General features: G+C 40.9%; 1 protein-coding gene across 1 annotated transcript in view; it reads left to right on the top strand.

Annotated features, from left to right (window-relative positions):
* Positions 1-21,337, top strand: part of LOC146304821 (rho GTPase-activating protein 6-like) — a 78,281-nt gene that overhangs the window by 11,105 nt on the left and 45,839 nt on the right. The gene's annotated exons all lie outside the window — the stretch shown is intronic.

Here is a 21,337-nt window from a genome sequence, read left to right as displayed (position 1 = left end):
GCATTTCACAGTATTCATTTTGTTTTTTTCTGTCATCTCTAGAGCGAGATCAATCAAGAGAGTTTTGCCTTTGTGTTTCAGTGAGCGTGTATGTGTGCAGCAATCTTCATAAGGAATATCAAGAGGACACTGCATGTTCATATCCTGTCCCATTGCTGAAAAATGAGCCCAAAGGAATAAAATCCAATTTTGTTTTTGATTTTATCAAGCTCCAGCTTTTATCCTGATGTTGGTTTGCGAACCGAGTTCAGCAAAGGACACCGTGCTCACAGCCCTCGCAGAAGTACTACACATTATCTTTGTTGTTTCGATCGTTCTGCTTGGTTTTATTTTACCCACGATGGCAGCCACTCTCCATTCTGCGTATATTAACTGTAAAAACTGCAGGGCATTTGACCTTAATGTCACGCCTCCCTTTGCACGGATACTTATTAGTGAATAAAACTGTTTCATGCCGTATTTAGCGAGGATTAGCTGAATGTTCCTGCTCACACATGCAGGATTTAGGCTACTCTGAGAGTTAAGCTTCGAGAATTAATACCTGTGAGCGCGTACGCTTGCGTGCACGCATGTGTGTGTTTTTTCCTTGCCGAGTTACCAACTGTGCGTTGACCAAATACACCCTCAAATACTTGGAAAACTAGTTCAAATAAGCCACGCTTTTGGGAGAAATTGCGCATTTTGCTTGGTGCAACCCCTTCCTTTGTTTGTGTGTGTGTGAGTTTCTTTCAGTGGGGAGGTTTAGGGAATTATTTATTTGGAATTCCAGGTCAGAGCTTCACTCCGAGGCCCCGGGGCTCCTACTGAAGAAGGGTAGCTGCTGACCCCCACAGCTTCCTCTCCTCTTCACCCGCCCATCCATCCTTTCTCTGCCTGGTTTCATTTTTCCCCCTCACAGAAGCTTTCCTCCCGTCCATTCCTCACTTTTATTGAGTCTGTTTTACAGACACCCTGGCCATATTCTCCTTCCTCTGCCAAACCCACCCCTGTCTAATCTCCAGCTTATGCTAAATGCAGCAACCAAGGCAAAAAAAAACTTTGCTTTTGAGGAAAAATGAACCAAGCTGGGAGTTTGCTGGACACGTCCAGCTTCGCTCTTCCAAAGACTACACTGAAAGCATGCAGCAATTTGTTCTTCTGTCATGGAGGCCGCTTTGAAGTGACCTGCCTGAGGAGCTGAGCACTGCTCAATCAGTGTCATCTTTCAAACGGCTGCGTAAAACTCCTTTTTTATTGACACGTGTTTTGTGTAGTTTCCCCTAATTTTTTCTCCCTGTACTCTGTCCATTTCAAGAAGTAGTGGCCAGATTGTCATGAGCTAGACTTTGGATGTAAAGTCTTAATGTTTGATGAGCTCTCAGGCCAAAGTTCCACTTGTTCTGCCTGCCGTCCCCGATACAGAAGCTAGATTAAGGCTGTAATTGATAATTATGCTTATTATTGATTTCTTTATTAATAGATTTAGCCGGTGAAACAGCAGAAAGTAATGAACAATGTCCATCACAACTTTCAGGACCCAGAGGGACATTTTAGTTCAGTTTCAGTCCACAAACCAAAGATAATCAGCTTACAGTAATATAAGACATGGAAAAGCAGCTAACCCACAAATTTGAGCTGCAGCCACCAAATGCTTGATTACTTGAATAATTAATTAATTAATTATCAAAATAATTGCAGATTTGTTTTCTGTTGATCCCGTTATTCAACGGTTCATAAGGGTCACCAAAGCTTCGGTGGGGGGTTTGTCAGTCCTTGACTTTAAGATCTATACGTATAAATATTTACACAGTACGTCAAATAATCAGTGTTTCATTCGTTTCTGTGAAGAGAAACAAATGAAATTATAATTTAAAAAAAAAAAAAATCACAGGATAAAGGCTTGTGAATAATGAGCAATATTCAGAGCGTCTTCATTTTCTGTTAAACAGCCTCATCCTGCTTTAGAAAAGTACACAATTAAAACAGACTGAGAACTGTATAAAAAATCACAAAAATATCAGAAACAATTTGCCCAAATCGCTCTTTTTTTTGCAGACTTCCTGCAGTTATTGCACTCACAATTTGGGTTAATTGTCCAGTTGATCATTTGTTCCTCTGCTTTTTCTGTTATTCATGGAATATTCTACAAAATATCCATAAAAGTCCCCAGGAGCGACATTAATTTATGAATGATTTCAGCTGTAGCTGCGATATACTTCAAAACAGATGTGGACAGGAGACACACACGTGTGAACAGGCCTGCTCAAACAGAATCACATGTGCGGTTGTCACTGTTTACAATGAACCAAGTGTAACTGTCTCATTTGAGTTTCCCACAGTGACACATGAACACACCACAGCCATCTTCTTGCAGGCATCTTATCTCCTCTGCTCTCTCCTCGCTCCTCCAGGCCGGGCTGGCAGGAGTCACGGTTATCAGCTGGGAGCAAACCAAGGCTCAGTCTATTAACTGACACCGAATCAGACTCGTCACTCGGACTGTTGCCAAAGTGTGTAACGAACCAAACATGCTTTAATTTTGTTTTTTTGTGCATCCGTTAAGTAGCGCAAATTGATTCAATTGACAAAGTGAGCTGCTGCAAGTTTCTTTGAAGGGTCAGGAGGTCAGTAGGGTGTAAGGATTAGAAGAGAAGTCGTGTTAAGGCAGATACTCAGGTGACACTGATGCAGATACACTCCCCTTTCTACTGTAATTTGACGATCTGTTTAGCATAAAATCAGACAAGTGACAAAGTCTTTGAATTCTCATCGAAGGCTGCAGCTTCTGCGAAAGCAAACCCCTATCATCCAGTGATGTGTATAAGTACGACTCCGGGCCCTGAAGAGCTGGAGGACCTCTAAGCGCCCCCTCCTCCCAAATCTGTCAGACAGTAAGGAAGCAAAACAGAATGAGACAGCAGGCATTTTAGACACAGCCGGAGCTCTGAGGCTATAAATAGAAAAACAGCTCAGCAGAGGAACACTCCAGTTCCAGAGAAGAGGCAGGGAGTGTGTGGAGGATTGTGCAGCTTATGCACATAGCTGCAGTTAAAATGTGATGTCTCATTAAAGTCAAAAGAACTTAACAGCGCAAAGTTTGTGGTAACAATGCGAGGAAACTGCCTTTAATTCTGGAGCATTTGCTTATCAGAAAGGCATTGTGATGAGAGTGCTGGATGAGAATGTTTTGATGCCATCTAGTGGATATTTTTAAAGAGTGTTTCCATCATACATAAAGTACATCAGAATCATTATACTCAGGTACAATTAAATTATGAATGGCCTCTCTGCAGAAAAGTATAGACATAGATTAAAGGTTATGTACATTGTGCAGATTCTTCACATTCTGCAAGTTATTTAGAGGTAGTGGGTAAAAATTGAGTAAACAGATGCTAGAACTGCACATTTTAGACCATCATTTTGTTGTGACCACCTGTGCAATAATCCTGCTGTTTTATTCTGGCAAAGTAGTTGTGCTCACTGATGCAAATTTGTGAACTAAAATTGAGAGGAATGTGCAGAAGAAGCCTTAGATCTTCTACTTCAGCTTGTGAAAATTGTGAGCAAAAACTGAAGAGCTGCATTTATATATATATATATTTTTGAGTGTAGAGAGGCAGGAATACAGACTGAGTGAGAAACTCTGTGGTGTGGAGGGGTGAGTGTGGCAGAGCAGAGTGTTGATTAGTAGATGAGATGCAGCTGCTGGTGGAGCTGTGCACTGCCTCTGACACACTCAGACAATCACACACACACACACAGCACAGAGACACAGGAAGCTCTCAGAGTCACCATACATGTCTTAAAAAATAAAATATTAATTAAAACAAAAAGTGAGTGTAATGGTACTGCAGAAGAAGATGACATCAGTACATCCTAGATAGTTTCCATGATTTTTATGCATCAATAGGCTCATTACTTTTTCCATTTCAGGACATATTAACTTTGCCTTTAATATGTTCATGTAAATAAATTCCTCCTAATTTAAGAGCAGCAAAAACAGCTCAGAAGTGTTACTAAGATATGTTTTTAGTTAAACAGGAGTCATCTAAACATATATAATCCAGTCATATTGAAGCAACTACTGTGTAACTCAATTACAGTTGCCTGGATATTTATTATACCTTTTATCACATGGCTGGTCAGTTACAGTATTCTAAGGTCTGTTATATCCGTATAATGAAGAACAGACCAAAAAAAATCATTGTTAAGTCACTAAAATCATTTTAAACTTAAACTTAAATTATATTGTTTTGTGTCACATAAATGTATGCCAAGTATATTCTTTTTGGTAAGCAACCATATAATAAGTGGGATAATGTACAGTGAACAGATCATTGTTGTGAATTAAACCCCTTCAGGATGATTCAAAAGTCCTGAATCTTGGGATTTATTTCACAATAATGACCTGCTCACTGTACATTGTCCCGTACTTAATTCAAGATAAGTCTTCAAGAATTTCCTCCCTTAACTTCCGAGCTTTAAATTCAGGCTGTGAGGGTCAGCAGAAACAGATATACTACCTTTATGACCACAATTCTTAGTAATATTATCGCCCAGTGGACATTTTTGTGAAAGAACAGATTGAAAGTAACTGTAAAGAGTTATTTCTGCCAGCAGAGGGCATCAGTCACCTTCTGAAAAACCTCCCTGGACTTGGATGGATTTTGGGGGGAACATTTCAGCAGCGACACACACACAAACACTCTCACGGTCACAAATGATGAATCACAGTAAAAATGTGGGTGGGCTGCCTTGTGGCCAGTCACAGCTGCACACATCTGTCTCCTCAGCCTCTCTGTGTCATAAATATCTTATAAAAACATTACAAAAGCTGATACCAGCTGTGGTCTGAACATATTTCTCAGCGCTGGGGCCAAATAAAACTGTTTAAAACGCACTGGACAGGGAGGAAACCCCAACTATTTGTCCTGAAATGTGTTCGCTTTAAAAGGATATTTTACAGGCTGACGATACGACGGACCGCAAACATTTACATATAAACCACGTTGTGGGCTGCAGAGCACTTATACAATCAAACTGCATAGATTTTCCTATAAATAGCCGTCCCTCCTCACTGTTTAAACCATTTGACCAATAAAATCTTATGGTAAATGCGGGCCGTGTTGTTATTATTACACACTTGCAAAGTATTCTCATAAGAGATCTCCAGTGGAGTGGAGTTGTTTGTACTGTCACCAACACCCACGTATCACCACACACACTCTCACACTCACACACTCATTCGCAAACATAACAATGTGTGTTTGTACTGCTTTAGTAGGGAACAGCGTCACTTCCAAGCAGAGATCATATTCTCTCCTGCAGAGAACCTTCCCAGAACATTAATGTGTGTGTGCTCGAGAGGAGGACTTTGTGTGTATAACATATTAGTTTTTGGGATCCAGTAGTCCCCACAAGATTAAAAAAAACAAAAAAAAAAAACACCATTGTTGGCCTACTTTTTGGGCTTTGAGTGGTGAAGGAAGATATTTTTCTCTTTAGGCTCAGATTCAGGCAAAAATAAAGTGTAAATTAAGAAGTTAAAAGCAATTTATATTACTTTTTCTAATAAATAAATGTTCATTTGGCTACTCTATATGAATCATGATTGCTATAACACAAGAACAAAAGTGCCTAATGCCAGCTCAGGAAGGGGCTTACTTTTCTGAACACCTGGTGTCTAATAGGACTTTCCTGGAAAAATTCCACCAATGCAGGAAGTGATGCATTTTATGTTTTCAGCACCAGCAAATGTGGTGTGTTTGCAATAAACAGGAGAAAAAGTGGGTGGTAGACATGAGAAGCAAGAGCCACCGCGGGCAGTTGTAGACTCGAGGAGCAGGGGCAAAAAAGGGCACGAGGGGTAATTGCATTGCTCAGAAGGTTATGACGCAGTTATGGTGAAACAGTTCCAATAACTTTGTTTTAAATTATTTATCAAGTGATTAGTCTGTGAAAATTTGCAGTCATCCAGCTCATGGTTTCTCAACATGTGCAAATCTAATTTTGGCATCCTCCTATGATTTTTGGTGCCCCCTAGAGGGGTCCTGGACCACAGGTTGGGACCAGTGACATTTTATCTCCTGGAAGGGCCATGCATCATGTTTTTTTCCATTGGAAGGGCACCCTAGGGCATTTGATGATGTTTTAAGGGCATTTTGTCCACTGGAAGGGCAATATATCATATTTTATCTACCATAGGGGCATCCAATGGGGCAACCGCTCCCTCTGCCCCCGTCCTGAATCCACCAGTGACCACAGCTAAAGAAAACCCCAAGAAAGCATACTTATATGTGTCACGTTTATGCTCCCAAGATAAAGCTATCCTCTACCTCTTCTCAGTTCATCGGCCAGTCTGTTTTATAACCCTGTTGTCACTGCGCATCATCTTTCTCCCTCATTATTCAGACACTTGGCAGAATAGAAAGCAGATGCTTTGTCTCATCTCATCTCATTCCGTCTGCTTTTGTCTTTCACTCTCAGACACCTTAATGAAAAGATAAAAGGATGAAAACAGCTCACGGATGGATCTAGGAGCCCAGGCGTAAATTAGAATATGGGATACATGCTGAAATAATCAAGGAGAGCTGAGAATCGACTACAATCAAAGAGGAGAAATCTGCAGCTGTCGTTAACAGACTGTTTATGACTATAGAGATGACTGCGCTTAATGAGATTAACAGTGAGGTGTGTCAGTCTGGTTTCCTACTGAGAGCTGCAATTTGCCTTAATTTGACCTAATTGGAGGAGGTTCGCTGTTGTGGAGCTGCCAGGTTTATAAAGAGGAGCGTGGGAAATGGAGACTTTTGTCAGAGCGGAGATATGAAATGGGGGGATATGGCGGGAGCAAGAGATAGAGAGAAAGTAGAGGGAAAGAAAGAGAGAGGCCGAGTAGAGCGAGGCAGTGCTGCAGAGACGGGGTGAAAACACTCACAAACACACATACACACACCTGGGATGGATTAGCTGGGGCTAGCAGGGAGGCTGTGTGTTAATGGAGATTTAATAGGCTCTGAAATGACTTACCGCAGTCATACAGTGTGTGTGCGTGTGCGTGCAGATATGCAGTGTGTGCCAGAATTAGTATTTTGAATGTTTACCTGCGTGTCTTCATGCCTTCTGGCTTTATGAGGTTATTAAATCTTTCCATGTTACAGTCTGTCCACGGTGGAGCCTTCATGCTGGGCAATCATAACGGCACAAAATAGATATTTAGATTTGGTTCATTGAGTTGTGTTTACGGGATTTAGTTGGGAAATTGCACTGGATTGAAGGATGCTGGCGTTGTGTACATCACTGTACAGAGCTGTGGTTTCTAGAGCCTGACAGAGACTGGGGTTTTTAGGCTGATTCTGTTATGAAGTCAGTAATGTTGTTGGACATTTTGCTCACTGGAACACATTTCTGTGTAATGCTCATACAGATTACATCATACACAAAAGTCTGTTCCAAGCACTGGCAGTGATTTTTTGTTGTGTGTGTGTGTGTGTGTGTGGCATGAGGAAGCTGGCAAGAGTCCTTACATTTACACAACTTGCAGCCTGGAACAGCAGTGCAACATTGTCCTTTTGATAACAGCATTTTGATTTGAGCTTCCCACCTTCGCATTGCGAATGAGGTATATGTTTTTAAAGACGTTTGACCAAGAGTAGGACATTTTACGATGAATTTAATCAGCTTGTCAGCGTTCTCTGGTGGTACATCATTAGCATTTCTGTATCACAGTTTCCCAAACTTGCAGGTGACATCTATGATGAGCTAAATTCAAATCATAATATTACATAATAAGAGCATGCAAATGTGTCAGCTTGAAGTTGTCAGAGTTTTTGTTGAGATAGTTTTTAATTTAATATTCAAGCATCCAAATCAGGTTCACAGGCGGCTTCTAAAACTCACAAGATTCAGTTTTATCTAAAGAAGACAAGTAAATTATCTCAACAAAAGATTATAAGTCAGCAAAACTTTGTTTAGTTTATTTGAAAACTTTATCAAAGTTAAAAGAGTTTGACTTTGATTCAAAATTTGAAAATCTAGTGAAGGCAACTGCCTTGAAATTTTGATTTTTCTCAACTTTTTTTTTACAGGACTGATTAATTTTAAGAACAGAGACAATTATTTCATGTTTGGTAAAACTTAAGTTTATATAACAACCTGCAGATGCAGTCCCATGTAGGATCACAGGTCACTCTGCTATCATATTGGTGGACTCCACAGTCAGCCCAGTTGCACAGCAGCATGGAGTGTGTTAAGATTAATAGAAAACACATATTAGACATCACATTGATTTGAAAGAATTTGTTTTAATGTGTGAAAAGCTGAGCGAGAGTTACTGTATTCTTTTTTCAAGATATGAAAGCGGCTGAGAAGAGAGATGGATAACGCCGGAGCCGCAAACCCGTCCGTCCTGTTTTGCTTTGTTTCACATTACTTTAAAGGATTTCTGAATCCAACTCTGCAGGCTCACTCTGACTGCGAGGTTCTGTCTGTTGCCATGGCAACAACTCGGTGATGTAAACACGGCGCTGACCCTGGCTGTAGGAGTGAGAACAAAGAAAGCATCCTCCTCGAACATAAGCATTAAGAGATAGTTTATACGTTCAAAGGCTCTGACGCAATTGGTGCGAGTTTCTCGGCAATGGAAAACTCAGACAAGAGGAACGTCGGCTGAAATGATAAATAGAATTGGAAATGGCAATAAAGACGTTGAGAGGTGCAGGACGTCATTTACCTTAACTATTCTTCATGCCGTACCTGACATCATGGCTGCATAATGTTATTGAGAGTGGCACTTAAATGGAACATTTACATTTTTGAGAAATACATCAGCTCTCAGCACATTTCCTTGCAGCTCAAAACAAACTGTGGAAAGTGTGTCATGTTTTACGGGCAAAAACTCTGAGGATCATTACTTTCTTTCTGTCTTATTTACCACTGTGCTACTGGCTGGCTAGAGGCAACAAGTGCAACAAAGATCTTAAAGGGATCGTGCAGAATATTTGAATTTGGGTTGTATGAGGTCCTCATCCATCATCAGTGTGTTATCTGCAGTAGATGAACCAACCAAACTCCATGGATGAAATCAGTCATTTTACCGTGCAGAACACCTGCAGTTGCTGGTCTACCTGCTGCTTATTTGTGTGTGTGATTTTGTTGAATCCAAGCAAAACTTTTAAACAACCAAAGTCACACAATTATGCAAAAGAACTAACCCATCCAGGCATCCTTTTAAATCATCACTGGTGTCTGTATCTGCAGAGACCCTGCCCTCTGGCTGTATTTCTTTATTTTTTTCCTGTTCTGCTGTGCTCGGATCATTTCACCAACCCAAAACGTTGGTATTTGCCATCCTAATGCATTTATGCACAGCTCAGACAAATCCTACAGTCTCTACCTTTAAAGAGAAAGCGAGTAAGGGTTAATAATTTTATATTTTCAATTGCAACCATTTCATTTTCAGTCAAATCAAGTAAACTGTGTTTTTGAAATGCAGATTTTTGAAGCTTTTTTCCTTCAACCCCTTTATAAAGTTTATTTCGAAACTAATGGAGTTTGAATTTGATTCAAAACTAAAAACTAAACTACGCAAAACAGTGCAGACAGTGAGTTTGTGAACTTCTTTCATCTCTAAGACACACACACACAACAAAAACAAGTGCACATGAGGCTACATATCAGCTGGACAGGTCTGAACAGGCAACCACCTATCTCATGGTTAAAATGACCTAACAGAGGGAATAATTAGTGCTAAGCATGTGTGTGTTTGTGTGTGTGTTTGTGTGTGTGTGTGTGTGTGTGTGTGTGTGTGTGTGTGTAGCATGATATGAGGTGGTGGGAGTGTGGGTGGAGCCAACAGGGGAGTCGAGCTTGGATTCCAGCTGCATTCCAGAGGAAGAAAAAGAGATGGGATGGATCTGTCATCCCCCACCTCCTGTCTCTCTCCTTCCACTTTCTTTCTTATTCTTCTCATCCTACGCCTCCACCCAAGCACACACGCGTGCACACACACACACACACACACACACACACACACACACACACACACACACACACACACACACACACACACACAAACACTGAGTCTGCCCGGTGAAGCTCATGTTAAACCACATGACAATACTGTCTGGGAAATTAAAAGCCTCCTCAGAACATAAAGCTTTTGTGCATTAGTGCGTGTGTGTGTGTGTGTGTGTGCATGTGCGTGTGGACTGAGTTTACAAAAGCTGCACAAAAACCATTCAGAACACAAATAAGCCACATGTGACATGTTCTTTCATCACCACAGACACGACCACTGTAGTTTATTTTGAGTCAATCCCTCATATGCTGTCTTGCCTCCATAAATATTCTCAGGTACACTCAATGTGTATCCATCCGCAGCTGGAAATAGTCCCCAACAAAATCTTTACTTATTCTTGTTCGAGTAACATTTGCTGCCCAGCTGTTAAAGGGACAATTCACAGACCTTGTGGTAGATTCTACTGTAAAAAGAAAGTAGTTCCTGCATGAAACTGTGGATTATTTTGAGCAACTGGGTCATGATTTTTGGACAGAGATGCTGGTTTTGAATTATTCAAATGTTTTGCTTTGTGCGCCACAGGACTTGTGCCATTTCATTAATTTACTAAGGCTGATGTAGAGCGTCTACGGTTGTCCACTTAGCGCCTGGGAGTTCTGACTATTTTTCATATTAAATCTAACAAGTTACTTTACACAGATCAGCCACATATTATTTATGGATACCTTCTGTTGAACTTTAGGGCTGCTACAAATTCACATTTTATCACTTTAAAGATAATGGTAATCCCTTGGTATTACACTGAATCATATATAAGCCATCCTATATGTAGAGGTATTAGTATGGAGCACAAGAAATAATGATAGTAGGGATATCTGGATGCTCGTATTTTTAATTTTACAGAACCATAGCGCTGTAGTGTGTTAATTTGTCAGTTTAGGGCAGACTGATTTAAGGCGCCGCTTCAAAATATCTGATAAAGACAGATCATGACTTGTTACATAAATAACTCCATGGCTACACGTGTTGCATATTCAGATGAATCAACAGTTCTGTCCCGCACCCGTATTATCAGCAGGGGGATAAAAGCGTCGCTGTCATTTGTGAACAGAGCATTCCTAGAAGGCTGCTGTGTTTATACTGCAGACTAAATATTTAGACCCCCGAATTGAGAAGAACTGAGGCTGCTCAGTTTGACTTTGATAAAGGTTTGATATGTTTTAGGCCAGGTGACTTACACGCTGCAGAGATCACACAGTGACACATTCATACACTGTGTATACAGCTACACAAACACACTGCACACCGTGTGCCTGCAGCTCTGTGGACGCACACGCACCTGTAGTGAGCGTGTGCATACATTACATGCATGCTAGCAAAAAAATGAATAGTGGAAAACTCTTTGGAATCCAAATACAGATGAAGGGTATGTCCAAGCAATGTCACTTGCGCTCATTTGTCATAAAAGGTCAAATGAGTTCATAGGAGGACATATACGATCTGTTGGCTTCCATTCTGCAACAGTTGTCAGAGGAGATGGGGTGAAATGGGGTAAAGGGCGGGGCGGACTTGCTCCAAAAACACAAACGCTAAAGAAAGAGGACACAAGGGAAGAAAGACGAGTTAAAATACAAAGAAAGGTGTGGCGGAGAAAGAGATACAACTCCAGGGAGAAAGCAGAGGAGAAGGGCAGAGGTCGAGGAAAGTATGTCCGTCCCATGCAGGTCCTCAGATCTTGTATTTTCAGATTACATCCTCTTATTGTAGATTTTAAGTAGAGAAACTCTGTCCTGTAGTCGCTCAGAGAAACACCTGACACATGAAAGATCATGAGACGAGTTGATTTGCATCGGAAACACGCGGAATGGCCGCCAGATTGAGCTGATTATCATGGAAAATGAGCAGGATAACAAAAGGCAGTTGAGGCTGTGTATGTTGTACCATATTGTCTCCATCTCCTCGCCTCTGCAAGCGGTGCTTTTGTGATTTCGTTTTAACCGAATTTGCATTAAAAATGATTTGACAAAAGAGCTGGAAACACTAAGAAAACTAATTTGAATGCGAGTAGGCGATTGGATGGACGCTCCACCAATCACCCTCCTGTGTACACGGATCAGTCACCGTCCACAACACAGGACTGACTGTCCTTGGCAGCGCTCCTCTTTTGGATTATAATCGTGTCAAAACAAAGTGAGAAAAAAAGAAGAAGAATTTAACAAACAAAATATTAATTACTCAGGAATAAAATAAGTGGAACAAAAATGAAAATAAATAAAAGAAAGTACAGAAAAGCTCCCCATTCTTCCAAAATATTCGCCACTTTTATTTCTAATATTAACACTAATCGTCCGTGGCTCAAGAACACTTGGAAACCTGATATGACATGATATGATATGACGTGCAATGTTTACAGTCAAACTTTGAAAAATACTGCAGTCCAGCTGATTTCTAATAAATATAAAAATGATACTGTCCCGTCTCATCCTGCCTACAACATATATTTTTCAGGGAAAGCAGGGCGATTACCAAGGCAATTTGACTTTGACAATCAAGAAGGTAAATTATCAGATTAATTGTGCTCAATTATTTTGTCAAAAGAGGACGTGGAACATTAAATTGTCAGTCATGGTTATCCCACCCTTTACGCCTACATCTTTTCAGAATATTTCAAATCCCTGGTGCACATGAGGCCGGAGGGACATTAATAACCTCTATCTACTTGATTCCACTTGGCACTTTGCATCTGCCTTGGCTGATTTTGTCCTCTTTCCTTGCTTTATGTGTTTCTCTTTGTTCTTCTTGTGTCTGACTTCCAGCCTGCTGATGTTTGTTTAACAGGGTACGATGCACCAGACTATATCATGGCGGTTGCCAGTCAATCTGAGGCTACATGAAGTTGCTGCACGCAGCCAAGAAATAGTCAGGCATAACAATTAGATTCTGGCTCATGCAAAGTCTACAACCATGTACGCTGCCTTGGTTCATTATGTACTTTAGTGGTGCAAATTTCCTCACGAATTTAGCAAATAACCAAAAACAAACGGGGCTATTTCAGGCCCCTGAGGGTCTTTGACAGTTTGCACGGTTGTTAATGTAGCCAACATCTTAAACTTAAACTAAAAGGAAAATCTAGTTTCTGTGAGCTTATGCAAAACGAGTTCATATACTTTCATAGATTCACTATCAGAGCTAAACAGAAAGAAGAATAGGGGTCTTCAAAATGTCCCAGAATGGTCGATAATAAATCTTAAACATCCATGATGGCAGATTTATACACACAAAAGCCTGTGTGCAAATACACACGCAGGCACACAAAGTGTTTGGATAAATGTGCCGGGAGAGATGCTATCCTTCAGCTAGAGGGAGGCTAAGCCAACACACTCACGTCACATCACTCAGTGGACATTTTATTCTATTATTCGAGCTATTCCAAACCCTCCACTCAGGCGTCTCTGGAGATTTGCTTCAACAGTGAGAGACTCCTCAACGGCTGTTCCCTCTGGTTTACTCAAGAGCCGCTCCAAACCTCCTGCGTCAGGCAGAACTGTGTCAGCGACAAAAGAAAGAAGACGAGAGAAAAGGGAGTTTTTGTTGTTGTTTTTCAAAGTGGGGATCACTTGACGTATTGTAGCAGGTGTGGAGCTTGTGTTTTCTTAAGTGCTGCCACTTTTTATTAAAGAAAAATGCCTGAATTTGTGGGAAAGCCTCCATTTTTTTTCAGTTTGCAAGACAGAGAAAAGGATGAGTTACAGTTTGTTTGACTGTGTTGTGTGGATCAAACACAGTTGTTGAACTTTCATACAAAGTACAGCTTGTTTTTGTCTCATAAGTGTATTTTATTGAATTGGATATTGAAATTTGGATTTTAAAGACATATTAAGAACTCCAGATATTTCTGTGACTTTGTATCCCAAATCTAAGCTCATGTGAACATGCTGATCTCTCATTGCTCTCCCTGTTACCCATAATGACCCAGACGCTTTTACTGTGGTGCTATGGCAACAAGTAAAAGCTATTTTCTGCTTTCCCGCTGCCAGCGAATGCATCACACGACATAAAATCCAGAAATCTCTGCAATTATTTTGTCAGACTTGATGTTACACAAATATCTACCCACGTGTGAAATACATAATTGATTTCTGTGGGATCATAGCACATTATGCGCTATTAGGCGACATTAGCTCCTCATATTATATGCCGACACGTGGACGCATGCACACGCTATCACAGAAACACACATGTCCTTGTTATTGTGCTGTCCGGCACAGCTGGCAAGCTAAGACACCATGGCAACTGTTGTGGCAGAAAACATTAAGGAGGTGTGGGCGGTGGAGGACACAGCGCGTGTGTGTGTGTGTCGGTGTGTGTGTGTGCACGTGTGCATTATAAGGTGAAGGAGCTGGAGCTGAAAGACGAGGTATCTCTACGTGGAAAACAGCTTTTATTATGCAGACAAGACAAGGAGGCCTTTCTGTCGCACTAGAGGAACAAACGGGTTGTGTTCGTCACGCCAGTCAGCTTTATATGAGTGACGCCGTCCCTCATCATCAGAAGACGCAAGACTAAAACAGAAGAAAAGCCACCTACAAACACCTACAGATGCACGTCATTTATTCATCATATCTCTCTTATTTCTACACATACTGAAAAAGAAACAGTATATAATTTCCCAGGATGCATCTCAGTAAAAATACAAAAAAGAACAACCTCTGTTTAGGAATCAAACGTTTAGTTGCATGAGGATCAGGATAAGTTTGTTTTTCATCTTTTTGGAGATTGATTTTCATTCTGTGGCTGCTGTCAGACAAATACAACAACGGATCATCAAATTTTAAAATCAAACTCACAGATTTGATGCATTTTCTTTCGCTCTTAAGATGTTTGCAAGGCTCATAAGTTATGCAAGTCGCCTGGATGGCAGCATATGTTTCTCCAAAACCTTTAGGGACCTACTTTTACATTTTTTCTTAATATTGTGTATTGCAGATGGTTGGCACGTCCTTGCATTCGTTTTTATTTATGCAAATTTTAACTGACCCGTCCTGTAGAACCCGTTAAACAAAGCTGAAGGTTTAAACCATTAGCCCGCTTAGGGATTCTGACAGAGCTGACAGAGCAGCGGGCAGGAAGATGGATCGATGGGCTTGAGGGGTGGAAGGTCAGATCGGCAGATATATACACGGGTGAAGAGACAGACAGACGAGACCAGACACACATAAACATACGTAGGTGAGTGGAAAGAGTGACTTCTCTGACAAAAAGCTGATTTCTTTCTTTCCTCGGAGATGACGTCATTAAGTCGGGTGATGAAAACACACAGGCTGGAGGTATGCACGCTGACATGGGTAACACCTGTGCATACACAGAAACATTAAGAAACACATGCTGGTCCTGAATCAGTTTGCATTGTGCCCAAAAGTCAGATTATGTTCTTGTGGCACAAACTGTGATTGAAAAATACTTAAATGAAGTTGAAGTGCTGCCCTGAAAATCAATATTTGAGAGGTTGTAGCAGCTCATTCACTCCACTTACCAGGTGACAGAGTCAACAATACTGGTTTTAACAGAGCACGATCCAACTGGAACAACACCAGAAACACGTTTACTGCACCTTTATGTAGTTTAATTCATGGGACAGACAAACAAGTGCCAACCAAACTTGACCCAAAATAGAAAAAAAGATTGATCAAATGCAATAGCAAGGGTTCCTCATATTTCCTTGTGGCAAACAACAGACTACAATCAGAAAGGAAATTCTTAAAACGGTTCCTTAAATTAGATGATTTATAGATGCCCTTTTGAATAAATTGTTAAAGTTAAAGTAAAAAGTTCTCCTGTGCACACAAAAGGGAAATTTCTCTCAAATCGTGTTCACAGATTTCTTGAAATACATGTCACAGGTGTGTCTCACAGTAAAAGGCCGCTCTAAAATGTGCAGTTTGATCTTGAATAGGTGTAGAGGCTACAGATAACTTTTTGTTTTTCCTGCAGTGTGTTTATGTACACCCGCGTACGAATAGGCACAGAGCTCTCACCCGACGTCCTTACCAAACTATAGAGACTGACAAATTCACAGCTGGTAAGATGATAAAATGCACGAATGGAGTGCGCCTCTCATCCGACTCTTGCAAAACACACTTTACTATCACGCAGACTGCAGTAGACCTCAGGTCAGGGCCGAGCAGTTCCACCGCAGAACAGTCCCGACCTGCCCGCCGCTTTAAGCATGGTCTGATGGAGGTGGTATGGAGATGAAAGCCGTATAGCCACGCTGGGCTAGTACCCAAAATTCCTTTAACTTACATCCCCCTCCTGCCCCTCTCTCTCTCTCCCCTCCTCTCTGTCTATTGGCCCTCAGGACAGAGTATGGAGATTTAGGACAAATGGGTCGGCCTGTTGATAGAAGCGTCCAGATTGAATCCAGACCCACGCTGTCGTCACGTTGTGTGTGTAGGTGTGTGTGTGTGTGTGTGTGTCCTGTGTTTGGTTGATGTTGAGTGATCAGTTCCTCTGAAAAAAACATCTTATGGTTGTCTCTGGATGGAGACTGTGGTCTGAGACACTTGACAAGACATAATTTGTGAGTAATATTTGTTTGCATGTGTGTGTCTTCTTATTTACCTCCCAAGTGAAGGAGCGAACCAACATTGTCTTTCTCTCTCTCTCTCTCTCTCTCTCTCTCTCTCTCTCTCTCTTTTACTCACACACACATACACACACACACATTCCCCAGTTGTGAGGTCATCCCCCGGAGCTGCTTTGTGCAGCTCCTGCTGTAAATTCGTTTATGTGTGCCCAGTTTTTACCATTTCCCCCCCTCCTCCTCTCCCCACCCGCTCCCCTTTCTCTCATTCTCTTTCTCTTACACCCGTTCTGCGGAGTTCTTGTGAAACCGAGGTCAGAGTTCATCATGTGAAAGAAGGAGAGATAAAACACAAAGACCACAAGCTAATAAGTAGGAAAACATCGGGTGAAACTCCAGTTTAGTTCTTTTATTCCCTTTTATCAGCTGCATAGTTATCATCTGCTTATATTTGTTTTCTTCTTTCAGCTGTGTCTGATTAGGCAACAGTTAGAAACTGGCATTAGAACACATAACATGAAATAATTTATGACATTGTTGTGAATTTCTTTTAATAACAGCCAATAAAGCCAGACTAAATGTGGAAATGTGCATACTTTATTCTGTACATTTTATTCTGTGCACATAAGAACACATTTTGAACACAAATTTGTTAAAATTCATGTTCATTCATTTTAAAAACTGGCATGACAAGGCCTTATGAGGGCATTTAGGATTATTTGATATCTCTTTAAGAGTCTAAACCCATGCCAGCATTTCTGTGAGGCTGTACTTACTAGTGTTTTTTGCAAAATGCTAATGTGGGCAGGCTAATATGCTTTATTTGTTGTCGTGTGCTGTATTGATATGCATCAAGTCATCGAAAAATAGGCTTAAATGGACTTGAGCAATGAAAGACCATATGTGAGAAATCATGCATGATGTTCATATTTTCAGCAGCTATTTGGAAACACGAAGCTGACATCTTGAGACTAACCTTTCAAACTGTCATTATGACTTATGAACTCTTACGAGATACGACTCTTGACCCCGTGCTCACAGTTTTCACCCAGCATTCTCTGAGAGCGAGGCGAGCTTGTGTATGTGATGCAACACATGCAAATACTTTGATGTGGGCCTTGCGACATCTATTTTGCGAGTGTTTATTAAACAGATCGAAGGCCCTCGCAGGATTTCTCTCTGTCATTTACTGGATCGTCTTAAAGCACTTTAACAGAATACTTTCCACTCGATGCAGTGATTTCACAACTCAGGCATTTGGGCCTTTGGAAGGAGGGCGCCGCACCTCCCGGCTGAACGATGTAAACATTAGCGTTTTGCAGCCCGCCTTTGCCATACAGCACTGGAATTATAGGCTGTATGTGCCCTGTAAAATAATATTGGAAATCTCATTAGCAGTGTGGCTCCAAAGCATTTATATTTTGTTGTTTTTTGATTGAGAATAGGTGCATTAGAGGTGATTTAGGATTACAAAGATAAGGAAGAAATCATGATGCATTTTTAAATAGCTGTAAATACTCCTCACTGTCACTTTTGGTGCCTAAATTCCAAGCTGCTTCTTCTCTGGATGGACGCTTAATAGCGGGGATGTGATATATCAACAGAAACACGCCGTGCCAAATTCAACAGTGGAAAATCCTGAGAGTGCTTTGAAATAGATGCACGATCGTCTCAGCGTCGTTTTAACAATTTCAAGATGATATGAGAAGCGACGGACGGCTGAGAGGGCGCGCAGACGCAGACGCCGCTCTGCAGTGGCCTTCACAATTTGATCGTGTTCCAAAGTGCAGTGGGAGCTGGTTCCTGCAAATCTCAAAATGCATGCATTAATGTTTGTATTTTTTTTCCCTTTTTCTGCATTCTCTTCTGTTTCTTCTTCGCTCTCCTTCAGGCTTCCCTCCCTCTCCCACATGTATGGTGTGTGTGTGTGTGTGTGTGTGTGTGTGAGCCCTGGTCACACTGGGACCACTGAAACACCATTTTAGGAGACAATGGGCTCCTCCTACAGGACCATAAAACACAGCTTCTAACCTTACGGCTGAACTTCACTCAGTGCTTTTCAGGGAAAAAAAAAATCCGTCTTTACGTCTTTCTCCTCTCCTCCATATTCCCTCCACATCTTTTCCAAGAATGTAGCTTTTCTTCATACGTCCATCCTTTAGGACTGTTTCTTTTTTGTCTGCATGTTTTTCTCAAGACATCACAGTTCAATAGCAAGACTATTATCTAACTTGAAAATCCCATCTCAATTATTGATGTTATATTGATTTTTTTTCTGTTTCATTTTTCATTTGACTAATTTTGTTTTCTGTTATTTTAAAAAGACAAATTGCATCAGTGTCGTCTTTCTGTTCAGAGCACATTTAAATTATTAAGCAAGAAAGTTCAGTCTTGACCTTGGAAACAGCAGTCAGACAAAACAAAAACAACTCATCGTCCCTTTACTAGCATTTGTATTGAGCTTTTGACCGTATTACACCGTCTTCATCAACGCTTTCCGCTAACACTGATTAAGAGTCATGGATAAAATCATAACAGCTACTGAGCTCACATATCAGGTTATATCTTTTGTCAAAATATTTAAACTGGGCTATGATCCATTTTTGGGTTTTAAGTATCCAAAAATAGGATCTTTGCCAGTGATGCAGATATTTTCACGCTCATTTTGGCAGACTGCAGATAACAATTTTTTTCCCTCCTAATTGCAGAGAACATCAAGTCTCTCCTGTGGCGAAATCTGATTATTCTTATTCACATTGTGATGTCCCACTGGCAGATGCAGACATAAATTAAAATGCTTCTCAGTGGGTAAGGTTTTTTTCTTTTTGCTCCTCTTTGGAATCTGAAACTCATCTTCAAACTAATTCACAAGAGGGGACTTCACTGAAACCTTGACCAAATTTCAACCAGCTTTGTATCATTACGATAGCATGCAAATTAAAATTGTTTAAAGGTAGAATAAGCAGGATTTTTCCATTACTGTGAATGCACCAGAGAGATAGTTGATTGTTGAATCTCATTCCCAGGATGCCAGATGTTTTAAACTGGTTAAGCGTCCCGAGCACAGCAAAATAAAGAGAAAATAATAGGGTACAGGTGGAGGGTGGGGTCTGATGATCGAGAGGGATTTTTGGGGGAAATCCTTCATAGTTTGCTGCAGTTTTGTAGTCAGATCAAGAGAAGGGCGACACGTTACCTCTCCAAAATGAAAACATCCCGTCCAAAATCAACTGGCTGGGACAACCACTGGAAGACCACAGCAGAAGACGATGTTCCTGTCCTTTGCTTTACGTCATTTCCTGCAGAAATATTTGGGATTTTGGAGAGAACTTTTTATTAGTCAGTGGCTTTCATCAGCTGTTGCTTCCTCACATTAGATCCCAAGTGACTGGCATGCAGCTGATTAAACAAGTATTGTTATGCATATTCAAATAATGACTCACAGATTCTGTGTTTGCAGGTTCCTCATGCACTCATCTTCCTTCCCAGTCCAAACATTATGTAATTCCGGTGATTTGTTTGGAGATATGAGCGTCTACCTGCGCTTTGATGCTGGGATGTGCTCCAGCTCCTCTGAGACTTTTAATAAGCTGCAAACACAATGACTGAAAGTTCAAAAGCATGAAATAAAGCGCCTTCTGCCCCAGTTTCATTTGATCCAAAGATTTTTATATCAAGCTCCTCCAAACGTCATTTAGAGCAGATCTGATAAGCGGACGGCCGATCAAAGAGCTTTTCTTTTCTGTCACCTGTAACACTGGGTGAGTCACAAACTGCAGTCCAGTGCGGGCTTATGGCTGAGTCAGTCCCCAGTCTGTTATCTGCAGAGTAAAGTGAGTTCCCCCTGACTTCTCTGCATTCTTTAAATATCTACGGCACTATCTGATAAGCAGAGAGGAATTCAGTGTCTTTAACCCACACATCACACATACTGGATATAAAATTAAAGAAGAATGTGGCGAGTTTGCGTCTGTCTCAATAAAACACTGTCCTGCAGAGCAAAGCAAATGGTTTTCATTATCTCTCACACTCCTCGGCCACTGTGTCCTTGATAAAAACCGGCCTGCGCTCTATTTGTTTTGCATACTTCTGTTTTTTTATGAGGTTGGATGCAAGTGGAGCCTTTTGACACAGATTGCACAACTCTGCTTCCACATCAAGTATTACACAAACCCAGACGCTGCCCTCAAGAGCATATTTGTAAAAGGGGAACACTCATAAATAAAAATCACCCCTGATTTTTACAGTGGAGGCAGGCGATTGCAGTTTTTGGTTCTGCAGTTCGCCCAGTAAATTCCCTCCGCTCTGATTTATTTGCTGAAGTAATTGTGCCTACAGCCGGCCATTTGTCACAGTTTTCTCCAAAATAACAACTTTCCAGATGCAAAGATAAATGGATTTGTTTTTAGCTTGACCATGATGCATTTTTGGGTATTTCCAGACAGAATGACATAATATCAGATTGTACTTCAGCTTCGGTCTTGATTAATTTAAGATACTGCAAGTTATTATTAGTAGAATAAGTCAAACATGTAATTTTCCACACTGATTACACTGCAGAAGTAGTTATATTTCTGTACTATAATCTATTCAAAAGCTAAAACCTCCCTATATGGAGTTTCCCAAGTCAAATCTTATCTACTGCAGAGCTCCATTTGTGGGTCACTGACATGAAAACATTTGAGCTGCCCTGCTGTTGATAATCAAAAGACTCTTCTGCTGCTGGTCTTCCTCCATAAATGCTCCACCCCCTCCCA

The sequence above is a fragment of the Lutjanus erythropterus genome, chromosome 24 (genome assembly GCF_056507025.1).
Source record: "Lutjanus erythropterus isolate fLutEry1 chromosome 24, fLutEry1.hap2, whole genome shotgun sequence".
Classification (NCBI taxonomy): Eukaryota; Metazoa; Chordata; class Actinopteri; order Lutjaniformes; family Lutjanidae; genus Lutjanus; species Lutjanus erythropterus.
This window is presented reverse-complemented; position numbering and strand designations above follow the sequence as displayed.